This window comes from Staurois parvus, unplaced genomic scaffold (genome assembly GCF_062004578.1).
Source record: "Staurois parvus isolate SC_StPar_1 unplaced genomic scaffold, SC_StPar_1.0 ptg000662l, whole genome shotgun sequence".
Taxonomy (NCBI): domain Eukaryota; kingdom Metazoa; phylum Chordata; class Amphibia; order Anura; family Ranidae; genus Staurois; species Staurois parvus.
Genome location: NW_028318458.1, coordinates 1049562 through 1064082, shown reverse-complemented (window position 1 = coordinate 1064082; position 14521 = coordinate 1049562). Strand labels below are relative to the sequence as shown.

Below are 14521 nucleotides of genomic sequence, written 5' to 3'. Positions count from 1 at the left end.
AAACTGCCAAGGCTGCTGTGGGAGAAATAGAGAAAACCAAAGCGAGAAGAAAACTAGCACCGCCATGGTCTTCCAAGCGTGGTGGGCAGGGGGGACAAGTGCCCATCTTCCAGCACGCAGCCTCGTTAGCGCAGTAGGTAGCGCGTCAGTATCATAATCTGAAGGTCGTGAGTTCGATCCTCAGACGGGGCACTCTTCTCTAGGCTTTTTCTGCCACTTGGAGTCCTTAATGGCTGAAAGCCGCTACTCTGCATCTTTCAAGCTTTGCAAGAAGCCATATCCAGGGAAAAGTCATCAGCAGCTCAAGCTTTCAAAGCTCCTATGCCCTCCACCATTTTCCTCAGGAGCCGAAATCGCCAACTCTGCATCTAACAGAGCTTGCAACATACACTGTCTACTCACCCTGGAAAAAAACACATGCATTTTCCACACATCCACCATGTCACGGGCTTCACTCCCTTTCATCACACAGAAAGAAAACAGAACAGAGGATTCAAAAGGGCTTTTACAAAGGTGGGAAAAATGGGAAAAGTCCCCACCTTGTTGTCCTCCCTGATTTCAAAACGCTTTCTTTGCCTTTGAACAGCACGGGTACTTTAACTTCCCCCTTTCGCCGCTTTTCCTCACTGCATGATTACCGGTGGGAAATGATTTGTGCATGGATTTGGCTTCCTTGGAAAGAAGCCCAAAAGAAATAGCATTCCCTCCTATCTTTACCCGCAAACGTTGGACTCCCAGCCTTGACGTGGATTAGGCCCTTTTTAGCAACTGTGGGAAACTGGAGAAGGACCGCTTCTGAAATGGGCATTGAGTGTTTTTGTTTCACTTTGCTATGTTTCAAAGGCTTTTTAATAGTGTCTCTCAGCATCTTATAGAAGGAGTGGCGAAAAGCGGAAGAAAAGCAGCAACCTCTTTGAAATGAAAGGCCAGATTTCCAAAAGCAATTTCATATCAAGCCCAATAAGGCTTGTTGAAAGCAAGCACATGTGCCCCATTGCTCAGCACTTGGACAAGACAGGGAATGAAATTGAAGAGACAGAGAGGAATGTAAAGAGTTTTTGGTTTTTTTTTTTCAAAAAAAGAGTGAAAGATCTTTCTGGTCCTTCTCAGTTTCACCCTTTTCTCTTGGCACATGAAAAGCCGAGGCTCTTTGGCTTTGCCTTTAGTTCATGGTTTGCTCTCAGCGTATGATAACCACTGTGGATGTTGTTTCTTTGTAAGAATGTGCAATGATTTGTTTCTGTTTTATCTGCGGCACCAAAACTGGGTCCACCAGTCCTGCCATAGTGTAGGCCTTTGTTTTGTTTTGTTTTCCTTCCATGAAGGCAAGGTGGGGACGGAATATTCTTAATGTCGCCTGGGGTTTTCTTCGTTGATTTCATTGGGTTTTTATGACCGGTCAGTGATGACTGTGAGTGTTTGCAAGTTTTTAGTGTTCGCATGTCTTTCGACTCTTTGATAAATTGTCCTCAAAATGAGCGTAGAGAGAGGGAGGCAAAGCAGCAAGACCCGCTGGACTATGCGGGCAGATTTGTAAAGCAGTTGGAAGTAAAGCACTAGGGGTTGTTGAAGCAGAGCATGTATGTTGCGTTGCTTGGTACTTTGCCAACAAGGGAATGATTTGAGGTTGCAAGGGGAAAAGAGTTTGGCAGGTTTAAGCAGCAGGAGCAAGCGTGTCACTAAAATGTCTTGCATTTACCATACCGGGAGTCGAACCCGGGCCGCCTGGGTGAAAACCAGGAATCCTAACCGCTAGACCATATGGGAAAACTGCCAAGGCTGCTGTGGGAGAAATAGAGAAAACCAAAGCGAGAAGAAAACTAGCACCGCCATGGTCTTCCAAGCGTGGTGGGCAGGGGGGACAAGTGCCCATCTTCCAGCACGCAGCCTCGTTAGCGCAGTAGGTAGCGCGTCAGTCTCATAATCTGAAGGTCGTGAGTTCGATCCTCACACGAGGCACTCTTCTCTAGGCTTTTTCTGCCACTTGGAGTCCTTAATGGCTGAAAGCCGCTACTCTGCATCTTTCAAGCTTTGCAAGAAGCCATATCCAGGGAAAAGTCATCAGCAGCTCAAGCTTTCAAAGCTCCTTTGCCCTCCACCATTTTCCTCAGGAGCCGAAATCGCCAACTCTGCATCTAACAGAGCTTGCAAAATACACTGTCTACTCACCCTGGAAAAAAACACATGCATTTTCCACACATCCACCATGTCACGGGCTTCACTCCCTTTCATCACACAGAAAGAAAACAGAACAGAGGATTCAAAAGGGCTTTTACAAAGGTGGGAAAAATGGGAAAAGTCCCCACCTTGTTGTCCTCCCTGATTTCAAAACGCTTTCTTTGCCTTTGAACAGCACGGGTACTTTAACTTCCCCCTTTCGCCGCTTTTCCTCACTGCATGATTACCGGTGGGAAATGATTTGTGCATGGATTTGGCTTCCTTGGAAAGAAGCCCAAAAGAAATAGCATTCCCTCCTATCTTTACCCGCAAACGTTGGACTCCCAGCCTTGACGTGGATTAGGCCCTTTTTAGCAACTGTGGGAAACTGGAGAAGGACCGCTTCTGAAATGGGCATTGAGTGTTTTTGCTTCACTTTGCTATGTTTCAAAGGCTTTTTAATAGTGTCTCTCAGTATCTTATAGAAGGAGTGGCAAAAAGCGGAAGAAAAGCAGCAACCTCTTTGAAATGAAAGGCCAGATTTCCAAAAGCAATTTCATATCAAGCCCAATAAGGCTTGTTGAAAGCAAGCACATGTGCCCCATTGCTCAGCACTTGGACAAGACAGGGAATGAAATTGAAGAGACAGAGAGGAATGTAAAGAGTTTTTGGTTTTTTTTTTTCAAAAAAAGAGTGAAAGATCTTTCTGGTCCTTCTCAGTTTCACCCTTTTCTCTTGGCACATGAAAAGCCGAGGCTCTTTGGCTTTGCCTTTAGTTCATGGTTTGCTCTCAGCGTATGATAACCACTGTGGATGTTGTTTCTTTGTAAGAATGTGCAATGATTTGTTTCTGTTTTATCTGCGGCACCAAAACTGGGTCCACCAGTCCTGCCATAGTGTAGGCCTTTGTTTTGTTTTGTTTTCCTTCCATGAAGGCAAGGTGGGGACGGAATATTCTTAATGTCGCCTGGGGTTTTCTTCGTTGATTTCATTGGGTTTTTATGACCGGTCAGTGATGACTGTGAGTGTTTGCAAGTTTTTAGTGTTCGCATGTCTTTCGACTCTTTGATAAATTGTCCTCAAAATGAGCGTAGAGAGAGGGAGGCAAAGCAGCAAGACCCGCTGGACTATGCGGGCAGATTTGTAAAGCAGTTGGAAGTAAAGCACTAGGGGTTGTTGAAGCAGAGCATGTATGTTGCGTTGCTTGGTACTTTGCCAACAAGGGAATGATTTGAAGTTGCAAGGGGAAAAGAGTTTGGCAGGTTTAAGCAGCAGGAGCAAGCGTGTCACTAAAACGGCTTGCATTTCCCATACCGGGAGTCGAACCCGGGCCGCCTGGGTGAAAACCAGGAATCCTAACCGCTAGACCATATGGGAAAACTGCCAAGGCTGCTGTGGGAGAAATAGAGAAAACCAAAGCGAGAAGAAAACTAGCACCGCCATGGTCTTCCAAGCGTGGTGGGCAGGGGGGACAAGTGCCCATCTTCCAGCACGCAGCCTCGTTAGCGCAGTAGGTAGCGCGTCAGTCTCATAATCTGAAGGTCGTGAGTTCGATCCTCAGACGGGGCACTCTTCTCTAGGCTTTTTCTGCCACTTGGAGTCCTTAATGGCTGAAAGCCGCTACTCTGCATCTTTCAAGCTTTGCAAGAAGCCATATCCAGGGAAAAGTCATCAGCAGCTCAAGCTTTCAAAGCTCCTATGCCCTCCACCATTTTCCTCAGGAGCCGAAATCGCCAACTCTGCATCTAACAGAGCTTGCAACATACACTGTCTACTCACCCTGGAAAAAAACACATGCATTTTCCACACATCCACCATGTCACGGGCTTCACTCCCTTTCATCACACAGAAAGAAAACAGAACAGAGGATTCAAAAGGGCTTTTACAAAGGTGGGAAAAATGGGAAAAGTCCCCACCTTGTTGTCCTCCCTGATTTCAAAACGCTTTCTTTGCCTTTGAACAGCACGGGTACTTTAACTTCCCCCTTTTGCCGCTTTTCCTCACTGCATGATTACCGGTGGGAAATGATTTGTGCATGGATTTGGCTTCCTTGGAAAGAAGCCCAAAAGAAATAGCATTCCCTCCTATCTTTACCCGCAAACGTTGGACTCCCAGCCTTGACGTGGATTAGGCCCTTTTTAGCAACTGTGGGAAACTGGAGAAGGACCGCTTCTGAAATGGGCATTGAGTGTTTTTGCTTCACTTTGCTATGTTTCAAAGGCTTTTTAATAGTGTCTCTCAGCATCTTATAGAAGGAGTGGCAAAAAGCGGAAGAAAAGCAGCAACCTCTTTGAAATGAAAGGCCAGATTTCCAAAAGCAATTTCATATCAAGCCCAATAAGGCTTGTTGAAAGCAAGCACATGTGCCCCATTGCTCAGCACTTGGACAAGACAGGGAATGAAATTGAAGAGACAGAGAGGAATGTAAAGAGTTTTTGGTTTTTTTTTTTCAAAAAAAGAGTGAAAGATCTTTCTGGTCCTTCTCAGTTTCACCCTTTTCTCTTGGCACATGAAAAGCCGAGGCTCTTTGGCTTTGCCTTTAGTTCATGGTTTGCTCTCAGCGTATGATAACCACTGTGGATGTTGTTTCTTTGTAAGAATGTGCAATGATTTGTTTCTGTTTTATCTGCGGCACCAAAACTGGGTCCACCAGTCCTGCCATAGTGTAGGCCTTTGTTTTGTTTTGTTTTCCTTCCATGAAGGCAAGGTGGGGACGGAATATTCTTAATGTCGCCTGGGGTTTTCTTCGTTGATTTCATTGGGTTTTTATGACCGGTCAGTGATGACTGTGAGTGTTTGCAAGTTTTTAGTGTTCGCATGTGTTTCGACTCTTTGATAAATTGTCCTCAAAATGAGCGTAGAGAGAGGGAGGCAAAGCAGCAAGACCCGCTGGACTATGCGGGCAGATTTGTAAAGCAGTTGGAAGTAAAGCACTAGGGGTTGTTGAAGCAGAGCATGTATGTTGCGTTGCTTGGTACTTTGCCAACAAGGGAATGATTTGAGGTTGCAAGGGGAAAAGAGTTTGGCAGGTTTAAGCAGCAGGAGCAAGCGTGTCACTAAAATGTCTTGCATTTCCCATACCGGGAGTCGAATCCGGGCCGCCTGGGTGAAAACCAGGAATCCTAACCGCTAGACCATATGGGAAAACTGCCAAGGCTGCTGTGGGAGAAATAGAGAAAACCAAAGCGAGAAGAAAACTAGCACCGCCATGGTCTTCCAAGCGTGGTGGGCAGGGGGGACAAGTGCCCATCTTCCAGCACGCAGCCTCGTTAGCGCAGTAGGTAGCGCGTCAGTCTCATAATCTGAAGGTCGTGAGTTCGATCCTCACACGAGGCACTCTTCTCTAGGCTTTTTCTGCCACTTGGAGTCCTTAATGGCTGAAAGCCGCTACTCTGCATCTTTCAAGCTTTGCAAGAAGCCATATCCAGGGAAAAGTCATCAGCAGCTCAAGCTTTCAAAGCTCCTTTGCCCTCCACCATTTTCCTCAGGAGCCGAAATCGCCAACTCTGCATCTAACAGAGCTTGCAACATACACTGTCTACTCACCCTGGAAAAAAACACATGCATTTTCCACACATGCACCATGTCACGGGCTTCACTCCCTTTCATCACACAGAAAGAAAACAGAACAGAGGATTCAAAAGGGCTTTTACAAAGGTGGGAAAAATGGGAAAAGTCCCCACCTTGTTGTCCTCCCTGATTTCAAAACGCTTTCTTTGCCTTTGAACAGCACGGGTACTTTAACTTCCCCCTTTCGCCGCTTTTCCTCACTGCATGATTACCGGTGGGAAATGATTTGTGCATGGATTTGGCTTCCTTGGAAAGAAGCCCAAAAGAAATAGCATTCCCTCCTATCTTTACCCGCAAACGTTGGACTCCCAGCCTTGACGTGGATTAGGCCCTTTTTAGCAACTGTGGGAAACTGGAGAAGGACCGCTTCTGAAATGGGCATTGAGTGTTTTTGCTTCACTTTGCTATGTTTCAAAGGCTTTTTAATAGTGTCTCTCAGCATCTTATAGAAGGAGTGGCAAAAAGCGGAAGAAAAGCAGCAACCTCTTTGAAATGAAAGGCCAGATTTCCAAAAGCAATTTCATATCAAGCCCAATAAGGCTTGTTGAAAGCAAGCACATGTGCCCCATTGCTCAGCACTTGGACAAGACAGGGAATGAAATTGAAGAGACAGAGAGGAATGTAAAGAGTTTTTGGTTTTTTTTTTTCAAAAAAAGAGTGAAAGATCTTTCTGGTCCTTCTCAGTTTCACCCTTTTCTCTTGGCACATGAAAAGCCGAGGCTCTTTGGCTTTGCCTTTAGTTCATGGTTTGCTCTCAGCGTATGATAACCACTGTGGATGTTGTTTCTTTGTAAGAATGTGCAATGATTTGTTTCTGTTTTATCTGCGGCACCAAAACTGGGTCCACCAGTCCTGCCATAGTGTAGGCCTTTGTTTTGTTTTGTTTTCCTTCCATGAAGGCAAGGTGGGGACGGAATATTCTTAATGTCGCCTGGGGTTTTCTTCGTTGATTTCATTGGGTTTTTATGACCGGTCAGTGATGACTGTGAGTGTTTGCAAGTTTTTAGTGTTCGCATGTGTTTCGACTCTTTGATAAATTGTCCTCAAAATGAGCGTAGAGAGAGGGAGGCAAAGCAGCAAGACCCGCTGGACTATGCGGGCAGATTTGTAAAGCAGTTGGAAGTAAAGCACTAGGGGTTGTTGAAGCAGAGCATGTATGTTGCGTTGCTTGGTACTTTGCCAACAAGGGAATGATTTGAGGTTGCAAGGGGAAAAGAGTTTGGCAGGTTTAAGCAGCAGGAGCAAGCGTGTCACTAAAACGGCTTGCATTTCCCATACCGGGAGTCGAACCCGGGCCGCCTGGGTGAAAACCAGGAATCCTAACCGCTAGACCATATGGGAAAACTGCCAAGGCTGTTGTGGGAGAAATAGAGAAAACCAAAGCGAGAAGAAAACTAGCACCGCCATGGTCTTCCAAGCATGGTGGGCAGGGGGGACAAGTGCCCATCTTCCAGCACGCAGCCTCGTTAGCGCAGTAGGTAGCGCGTCAGTCTCATAATCTGAAGGTCGTGAGTTCGATCCTCAGACGGGGCACTCTTCTCTAGGCTTTTTCTGCCACTTGGAGTCCTTAATGGCTGAAAGCCGCTACTCTGCATCTTTCAAGCTTTGCAAGAAGCCATATCCAGGGAAAAGTCATCAGCAGCTCAAGCTTTCAAAGCTCCTATGCCCTCCACCATTTTCCTCAGGAGCCGAAATCGCCAACTCTGCATCTAACAGAGCTTGCAACATACACTGTCTACTCACCCTGGAAAAAAACACATGCATTTTCCACACATCCACCATGTCACGGGCTTCACTCCCTTTCATCACACAGAAAGAAAACAGAACAGAGGATTCAAAAGGGCTTTTACAAAGGTGGGAAAAATGGGAAAAGTCCCCACCTTGTTGTCCTCCCTGATTTCAAAACGCTTTCTTTGCCTTTGAACAGCACGGGTACTTTAACTTCCCCCTTTCGCCGCTTTTCCTCACTGCATGATTACCGGTGGGAAATGATTTGTGCATGGATTTGGCTTCCTTGGAAAGAAGCCCAAAAGAAATAGCATTCCCTCCTATCTTTACCCGCAAACGTTGGACTCCCAGCCTTGACGTGGATTAGGCCCTTTTTAGCAACTGTGGGAAACTGGAGAAGGACCGCTTCTGAAATGGGCATTGAGTGTTTTTGCTTCACTTTGCTATGTTTCAAAGGCTTTTTAATAGTGTCTCTCAGCATCTTATAGAAGGAGTGGCAAAAAGCGGAAGAAAAGCAGCAACCTCTTTGAAATGAAAGGCCAGATTTCCAAAAGCAATTTCATATCAAGCCCAATAAGGCTTGTTGAAAGCAAGCACATGTGCCCCATTGCTCAGCACTTGGACAAGACAGGGAATGAAATTGAAGAGACAGAGAGGAATGTAAAGAGTTTTTGGTTTTTTTTTTTCAAAAAAAGAGTGAAAGATCTTTCTGGTCCTTCTCAGTTTCACCCTTTTCTCTTGGCACATGAAAAGCCGAGGCTCTTTGGCTTTGCCTTTAGTTCATGGTTTGCTCTCAGCGTATGATAACCACTGTGGATGTTGTTTCTTTGTAAGAATGTGCAATGATTTGTTTCTGTTTTATCTGCGGCACCAAAACTGGGTCCACCAGTCCTGCCATAGTGTAGGCCTTTGTTTTGTTTTGTTTTCCTTCCATGAAGGCAAGGTGGGGACGGAATATTCTTAATGTCGCCTGGGGTTTTCTTCGTTGATTTCATTGGGTTTTTATGACCGGTCAGTGATGACTGTGAGTGTTTGCAAGTTTTTAGTGTTCGCATGTCTTTCGACTCTTTGATAAATTGTCCTCAAAATGAGCGTAGAGAGAGGGAGGCAAAGCAGCAAGACCCGCTGGACTATGCGGGCAGATTTGTAAAGCAGTTGGAAGTAAAGCACTAGGGGTTGTTGAAGCAGAGCATGTATGTTGCGTTGCTTGGTACTTTGCCAACAAGGGAATGATTTGAGGTTGCAAGGGGAAAAGAGTTTGGCAGGTTTAAGCAGCAGGAGCAAGCGTGTCACTAAAACGGCTTGCATTTCCCATACCGGGAGTCGAACCCGGGCCGCCTGGGTGAAAACCAGGAATCCTAACCGCTAGACCATATGGGAAAACTGCCAAGGCTGTTGTGGGAGAAATAGAGAAAACCAAAGCGAGAAGAAAACTAGCACCGCCATGGTCTTCCAAGCGTGGTGGGCAGGGGGGACAAGTGCCCATCTTCCAGCACGCAGCCTCGTTAGCGCAGTAGGTAGCGCGTCAGTCTCATAATCTGAAGGTCGTGAGTTCGATCCTCAGACGGGGCACTCTTCTCTAGGCTTTTTCTGCCACTTGGAGTCCTTAATGGCTGAAAGCCGCTACTCTGCATCTTTCAAGCTTTGCAAGAAGCCATATCCAGGGAAAAGTCATCAGCAGCTCAAGCTTTCAAAGCTCCTATGCCCTCCACCATTTTCCTCAGGAGCCGAAATCGCCAACTCTGCATCTAACAGAGCTTGCAACATACACTGTCTACTCACCCTGGAAAAAAACACATGCATTTTCCACACATCCACCATGTCACGGGCTTCACTCCCTTTCATCACACAGAAAGAAAACAGAACAGAGGATTCAAAAGGGCTTTTACAAAGGTGGGAAAAATGGGAAAAGTCCCCACCTTGTTGTCCTCCCTGATTTCAAAACGCTTTCTTTGCCTTTGAACAGCACGGGTACTTTAACTTCCCCCTTTCGCCGCTTTTCCTCACTGCATGATTACCGGTGGGAAATGATTTGTGCATGGATTTGGCTTCCTTGGAAAGAAGCCCAAAAGAAATAGCATTCCCTCCTATCTTTACCCGCAAACGTTGGACTCCCAGCCTTGACGTGGATTAGGCCCTTTTTAGCAACTGTGGGAAACTGGAGAAGGACCGCTTCTGAAATGGGCATTGAGTGTTTTTGCTTCACTTTGCTATGTTTCAAAGGCTTTTTAATAGTGTCTCTCAGCATCCTATAGAAGGAGTGGCGAAAAGCGGAAGAAAAGCAGCAACCTCTTTGAAATGAAAGGCCAGATTTCCAAAAGCAATTTCATATCAAGCCCAATAAGGCTTGTTGAAAGCAAGCACATGTGCCCCATTGCTCAGCACTTGGACAAGACAGGGAATGAAATTGAAGAGACAGAGAGGAATGTAAAGAGTTTTTGGTTTTTTTTTTTCAAAAAAAGAGTGAAAGATCTTTCTGGTCCTTCTCAGTTTCACCCTTTTCTCTTGGCACATGAAAAGCCGAGGCTCTTTGGCTTTGCCTTTAGTTCATGGTTTGCTCTCAGCGTATGATAACCACTGTGGATGTTGTTTCTTTGTAAGAATGTGCAATGATTTGTTTCTGTTTTATCTGCGGCACCAAAACTGGGTCCACCAGTCCTGCCATAGTGTAGGCCTTTGTTTTGTTTTGTTTTCCTTCCATGAAGGCAAGGTGGGGACGGAATATTCTTAATGTCGCCTGGGGTTTTCTTCGTTGATTTCATTGGGTTTTTATGACCGGTCAGTGATGACTGTGAGTGTTTGCAAGTTTTTAGTGTTCGCATGTCTTTCGACTCTTTGATAAATTGTCCTCAAAATGAGCGTAGAGAGAGGGAGGCAAAGCAGCAAGACCCGCTGGACTATGCGGGCAGATTTGTAAAGCAGTTGGAAGTAAAGCACTAGGGGTTGTTGAAGCAGAGCATGTATGTTGCGTTGCTTGGTACTTTGCCAACAAGGGAATGATTTGAGGTTGCAAGGGGAAAAGAGTTTGGCAGGTTTAAGCAGCAGGAGCAAGCGTGTCACTAAAATGTCTTGCATTTCCCATACCGGGAGTCGAACCCGGGCCGCCTGGGTGAAAACCAGGAATCCTAACCGCTAGACCATATGGGAAAACTGCCAAGGCTGTTGTGGGAGAAATAGAGAAAACCAAAGCGAGAAGAAAACTATCACCGCCATGGTCTTCCAAGCGTGGTGGGCAGGGGGGACAAGTGCCCATCTTCCAGCACGCAGCCTCGTTAGCGCAGTAGGTAGCGCGTCAGTCTCATAATCTGAAGGTCGTGAGTTCGATCCTCACACGAGGCACTCTTCTCTAGGCTTTTTCTGCCACTTGGAGTCCTTAATGGCTGAAAGCCGCTACTCTGCATCTTTCAAGCTTTGCAAGAAGCCATATCCAGGGAAAAGTCATCAGCAGCTCAAGCTTTCAAAGCTCCTTTGCCCTCCACCATTTTCCTCAGGAGCCGAAATCGCCAACTCTGCATCTAACAGAGCTTGCAACATACACTGTCTACTCACCCTGGAAAAAAACACATGCATTTTCCACACATCCACCATGTCACGGGCTTCACTCCCTTTCATCACACAGAAAGAAAACAGAACAGAGGATTCAAAAAGGGCTTTTACAAAGGTGGGAAAAATGGGAAAAGTCCCCACCTTGTTGTCCTCCCTGATTTCAAAACGCTTTCTTTGCCTTTGAACAGCACGGGTACTTTAACTTCCCCCTTTCGCCGCTTTTCCTCACTGCATGATTACCGGTGGGAAATGATTTGTGCATGGATTTGGCTTCCTTGGAAAGAAGCCCAAAAGAAATAGCATTCCCTCCTATCTTTACCCGCAAACGTTGGACTCCCAGCCTTGACGTGGATTAGGCCCTTTTTAGCAACTGTGGGAAACTGGAGAAGGACCGCTTCTGAAATGGGCATTGAGTGTTTTTGCTTCACTTTGCTATGTTTCAAAGGCTTTTTAATAGTGTCTCTCAGCATCTTATAGAAGGAGTGGCAAAAAGCGGAAGAAAAGCAGCAACCTCTTTGAAATGAAAGGCCAGATTTCCAAAAGCAATTTCATATCAAGCCCAATAAGGCTTGTTGAAAGCAAGCACATGTGCCCCATTGCTCAGCACTTGGACAAGACAGGGAATGAAATTGAAGAGACAGAGAGGAATGTAAAGAGTTTTTGGTTTTTTTTTTTCAAAAAAAGAGTGAAAGATCTTTCTGGTCCTTCTCAGTTTCACCCTTTTCTCTTGGCACATGAAAAGCCGAGGCTCTTTGGCTTTGCCTTTAGTTCATGATTTGCTCTCAGCGTATGATAACCACTGTGGATGTTGTTTCTTTGTAAGAATGTGCAATGATTTGTTTCTGTTTTATCTGCGGCACCAAAACTGGGTCCACCAGTCCTGCCATAGTGTAGGCCTTTGTTTTGTTTTGTTTTCCTTCCATGAAGGCAAGGTGGGGACGGAATATTCTTAATGTCGCCTGGGGTTTTCTTCGTTGATTTCATTGGGTTTTTATGACCGGTCAGTGATGACTGTGAGTGTTTGCAAGTTTTTAGTCTTCGCATGTGTTTCGACTCTTTGATAAATTGTCCTCAAAATGAGCGTAGAGAGAGGGAGGCAAAGAAGCAAGACCCGCTGGACTATGCGGGCAGATTTGTAAAGCAGTTGGAAGTAAAGCACTAGGGGTTGTTGAAGCAGAGCATGTATGTTGCGTTGCTTGGTACTTTGCCAACAAGGGAATGATTTGAGGTTGCAAGGGGAAAAGAGTTTGGCAGGTTTAAGCAGCAGGAGCAAGCGTGTCACTAAAATGGCTTGCATTTCCCATACCGGGAGTCGAACCCGGGCCGCCTGGGTGAAAACCAGGAATCCTAACCGCTAGACCATATGGGAAAACTGCCAAGGCTGCTGTGGGAGAAATAGAGAAAACCAAAGCGAGAAGAAAACTAGCACCGCCATGGTCTTTCAAGCGTGGTGGGCAGGGGGGACAAGTGCCCATCTTCCAGCACGCAGCCTCGTTAGCGCAGTAGGTAGCACGTCAGTCTCATAATCTGAAGGTCGTGAGTTCGATCCTCACACGGGGCACTCTTCTCTAGGCTTTTTCTGCCACTTGGAGTCCTTAATGGCTGAAAGCCGCTACTCTGCATCTTTCAAGCTTTGCAAGAAGCCATATCCAGGGAAAAGTCATCAGCAGCTCAAGCTTTCAAAGCTCCTATGCCCTCCACCATTTTCCTCAGGAGCCGAAATCGCCAACTCTGCATCTAACAGAGCTTGCAAAATACACTGTCTACTCACCCTGGAAAAAAACACATGCATTTTCCACACATCCACCATGTCACGGGCTTCACTCCCTTTCATCACACAGAAAGAAAACAGAACAGAGGATTCAAAAGGGCTTTTACAAAGGTGGGAAAAATGGGAAAAGTCCCCACCTTGTTGTCCTCCCTGATTTCAAAACGCTTTCTTTGCCTTTGAACAGCACGGGTACTTTAACTTCCCCCTTTCGCCGCTTTTCCTCACTGCATGATTACCGGTGGGAAATGCTTTGTGCATGGATTTGGCTTCCTTGGAAAGAAGCCCAAAAGAAATAGCATTCCCTCCTATCTTTACCCGCAAACGTTGGACTCCCAGCCTTGACGTGGATTAGGCCCTTTTTAGCAACTGTGGGAAACTGGAGAAGGACCGCTTCTGAAATGGGCATTGAGTGTTTTTGCTTCACTTTGCTATGTTTCAAAGGCTTTTTAATAGTGTCTCTCAGCATCTTATAGAAGGAGTGGCAAAAAGCGGAAGAAAAGCAGCAACCTCTTTGAAATGAAAGGCCAGATTTCCAAAAGCAATTTCATATCAAGCCCAATAAGGCTTGTTGAAAGCAAGCACATGTGCCCCATTGCTCAGCACTTGGACAAGACAGGGAATGAAATTGAAGAGACAGAGAGGAATGTAAAGAGTTTTTGGTTTTTTTTTTTCAAAAAAAGAGTGAAAGATCTTTCTGGTCCTTCTCAGTTTCACCCTTTTCTCTTGGCACATGAAAAGCCGAGGCTCTTTGGCTTTGCCTTTAGTTCATGGTTTGCTCTCAGCGTATGATAACCACTGTGGATGTTGTTTCTTTGTAAGAATGTGCAATGATTTGTTTCTGTTTTATCTGCGGCACCAAAACTGGGTCCACCAGTCCTGCCATAGTGTAGGCCTTTGTTTTGTTTTGTTTTCCTTCCATGAAGGCAAGGTGGGGACGGAATATTCTTAATGTCGCCTGGGGTTTTCTTCGTTGATTTCATTGGGTTTTTATGACCGGTCAGTGATGACTGTGAGTGTTTGCAAGTTTTTAGTCTTCGCATGTGTTTCGACTCTTTGATAAATTGTCCTCAAAATGAGCGTAGAGAGAGGGAGGCAAAGAAGCAAGACCTGCTGGACTATGCGGGCAGATTTGTAAAGCAGTTGGAAGTAAAGCACTAGGGGTTGTTGAAGCAGAGCATGTATGTTGCGTTGCTTGGTACTTTGCCAACAAGGGAATGATTTGAGGTTGCAAGGGGAAAAGAGTTTGGCAGGTTTAAGCAGCAGGAGCAAGCGTGTCACTAAAATGTCTTGCATTTCCCATACCGGGAGTCCAACCCGGGCCGCCTGGGTGAAAACCAGGAATCCTAACCGCTAGACCATATGGGAAAACTGCCAAGGCTGCTGTGGGAGAAATAGAGAAAACCAAAGCGAGAAGAAAACTAGCACCGCCATGGTCTTCCAAGCGTGGTGAGCAGGGGGGACAAGTGCCCATCTTCCAGCACGCAGCCTCGTTAGCGCAGTAGGTAGCGCGTCAGTCTCATAATCTGAAGGTCGTGAGTTCGATCCTCACACGGGGCACTCTTCTCTAGGCTTTTTCTGCCACTTGGAGTCCTTAATGGCTGAAAGCGGCTACTCTGCATCTTTCAAGCTTTGCAAGAAGCCATATCCAGGGAAAAGTCATCAGCAGCTCAAGCTTTCAAAGCTCCTATGCCCTCCACCATTTTCCTCAGGAGCCGAAATCGCCAACTCTGCATCTAACAGAGCTTGCAA

At 46.0% G+C, this 14521-nt stretch overlaps 17 non-coding genes across 17 annotated transcripts; 9 read left to right on the top strand and 8 right to left on the bottom strand.

Annotated features, from left to right (window-relative positions):
• The first annotated feature begins 119 nt into the window (after positions 1–119).
• On the top strand, positions 120–192 carry TRNAM-CAU (transfer RNA methionine (anticodon CAU)). Its single transcript has one exon. It is a non-coding gene; the product is annotated as a tRNA-Met (tRNA).
• Positions 193–1695: 1503 nt separating this feature from the next.
• Positions 1696–1767, bottom strand: TRNAE-UUC (transfer RNA glutamic acid (anticodon UUC)). Its single transcript has one exon. It is a non-coding gene; the product is annotated as a tRNA-Glu (tRNA).
• A 119-nt stretch (positions 1768–1886) lies between these two features.
• Positions 1887–1959, top strand: TRNAM-CAU (transfer RNA methionine (anticodon CAU)). The gene has a single exon. It is a non-coding gene; the product is annotated as a tRNA-Met (tRNA).
• A 1503-nt stretch (positions 1960–3462) lies between these two features.
• On the bottom strand, positions 3463–3534 carry TRNAE-UUC (transfer RNA glutamic acid (anticodon UUC)). The gene has a single exon. It is a non-coding gene; the product is annotated as a tRNA-Glu (tRNA).
• A 119-nt stretch (positions 3535–3653) lies between these two features.
• Positions 3654–3726, top strand: TRNAM-CAU (transfer RNA methionine (anticodon CAU)). Its single transcript has one exon. It is a non-coding gene; the product is annotated as a tRNA-Met (tRNA).
• A 1503-nt stretch (positions 3727–5229) lies between these two features.
• On the bottom strand, positions 5230–5301 carry TRNAE-UUC (transfer RNA glutamic acid (anticodon UUC)). Its single transcript has one exon. It is a non-coding gene; the product is annotated as a tRNA-Glu (tRNA).
• A 119-nt stretch (positions 5302–5420) lies between these two features.
• On the top strand, positions 5421–5493 carry TRNAM-CAU (transfer RNA methionine (anticodon CAU)). The gene has a single exon. It is a non-coding gene; the product is annotated as a tRNA-Met (tRNA).
• A 1503-nt stretch (positions 5494–6996) lies between these two features.
• TRNAE-UUC (transfer RNA glutamic acid (anticodon UUC)) lies at positions 6997–7068 on the bottom strand. The gene has a single exon. It is a non-coding gene; the product is annotated as a tRNA-Glu (tRNA).
• A 119-nt stretch (positions 7069–7187) lies between these two features.
• TRNAM-CAU (transfer RNA methionine (anticodon CAU)) lies at positions 7188–7260 on the top strand. The gene has a single exon. It is a non-coding gene; the product is annotated as a tRNA-Met (tRNA).
• Positions 7261–8763: 1503 nt separating this feature from the next.
• TRNAE-UUC (transfer RNA glutamic acid (anticodon UUC)) lies at positions 8764–8835 on the bottom strand. Its single transcript has one exon. It is a non-coding gene; the product is annotated as a tRNA-Glu (tRNA).
• A 119-nt stretch (positions 8836–8954) lies between these two features.
• On the top strand, positions 8955–9027 carry TRNAM-CAU (transfer RNA methionine (anticodon CAU)). Its single transcript has one exon. It is a non-coding gene; the product is annotated as a tRNA-Met (tRNA).
• A 1503-nt stretch (positions 9028–10530) lies between these two features.
• On the bottom strand, positions 10531–10602 carry TRNAE-UUC (transfer RNA glutamic acid (anticodon UUC)). Its single transcript has one exon. It is a non-coding gene; the product is annotated as a tRNA-Glu (tRNA).
• Positions 10603–10721: 119 nt separating this feature from the next.
• Positions 10722–10794, top strand: TRNAM-CAU (transfer RNA methionine (anticodon CAU)). Its single transcript has one exon. It is a non-coding gene; the product is annotated as a tRNA-Met (tRNA).
• A 1504-nt stretch (positions 10795–12298) lies between these two features.
• Positions 12299–12370, bottom strand: TRNAE-UUC (transfer RNA glutamic acid (anticodon UUC)). Its single transcript has one exon. It is a non-coding gene; the product is annotated as a tRNA-Glu (tRNA).
• A 119-nt stretch (positions 12371–12489) lies between these two features.
• Positions 12490–12562, top strand: TRNAM-CAU (transfer RNA methionine (anticodon CAU)). The gene has a single exon. It is a non-coding gene; the product is annotated as a tRNA-Met (tRNA).
• Positions 12563–14065: 1503 nt separating this feature from the next.
• Positions 14066–14137, bottom strand: TRNAE-UUC (transfer RNA glutamic acid (anticodon UUC)). The gene has a single exon. It is a non-coding gene; the product is annotated as a tRNA-Glu (tRNA).
• Positions 14138–14256: 119 nt separating this feature from the next.
• Positions 14257–14329, top strand: TRNAM-CAU (transfer RNA methionine (anticodon CAU)). The gene has a single exon. It is a non-coding gene; the product is annotated as a tRNA-Met (tRNA).
• Positions 14330–14521: the final 192 nt, after the last annotated feature.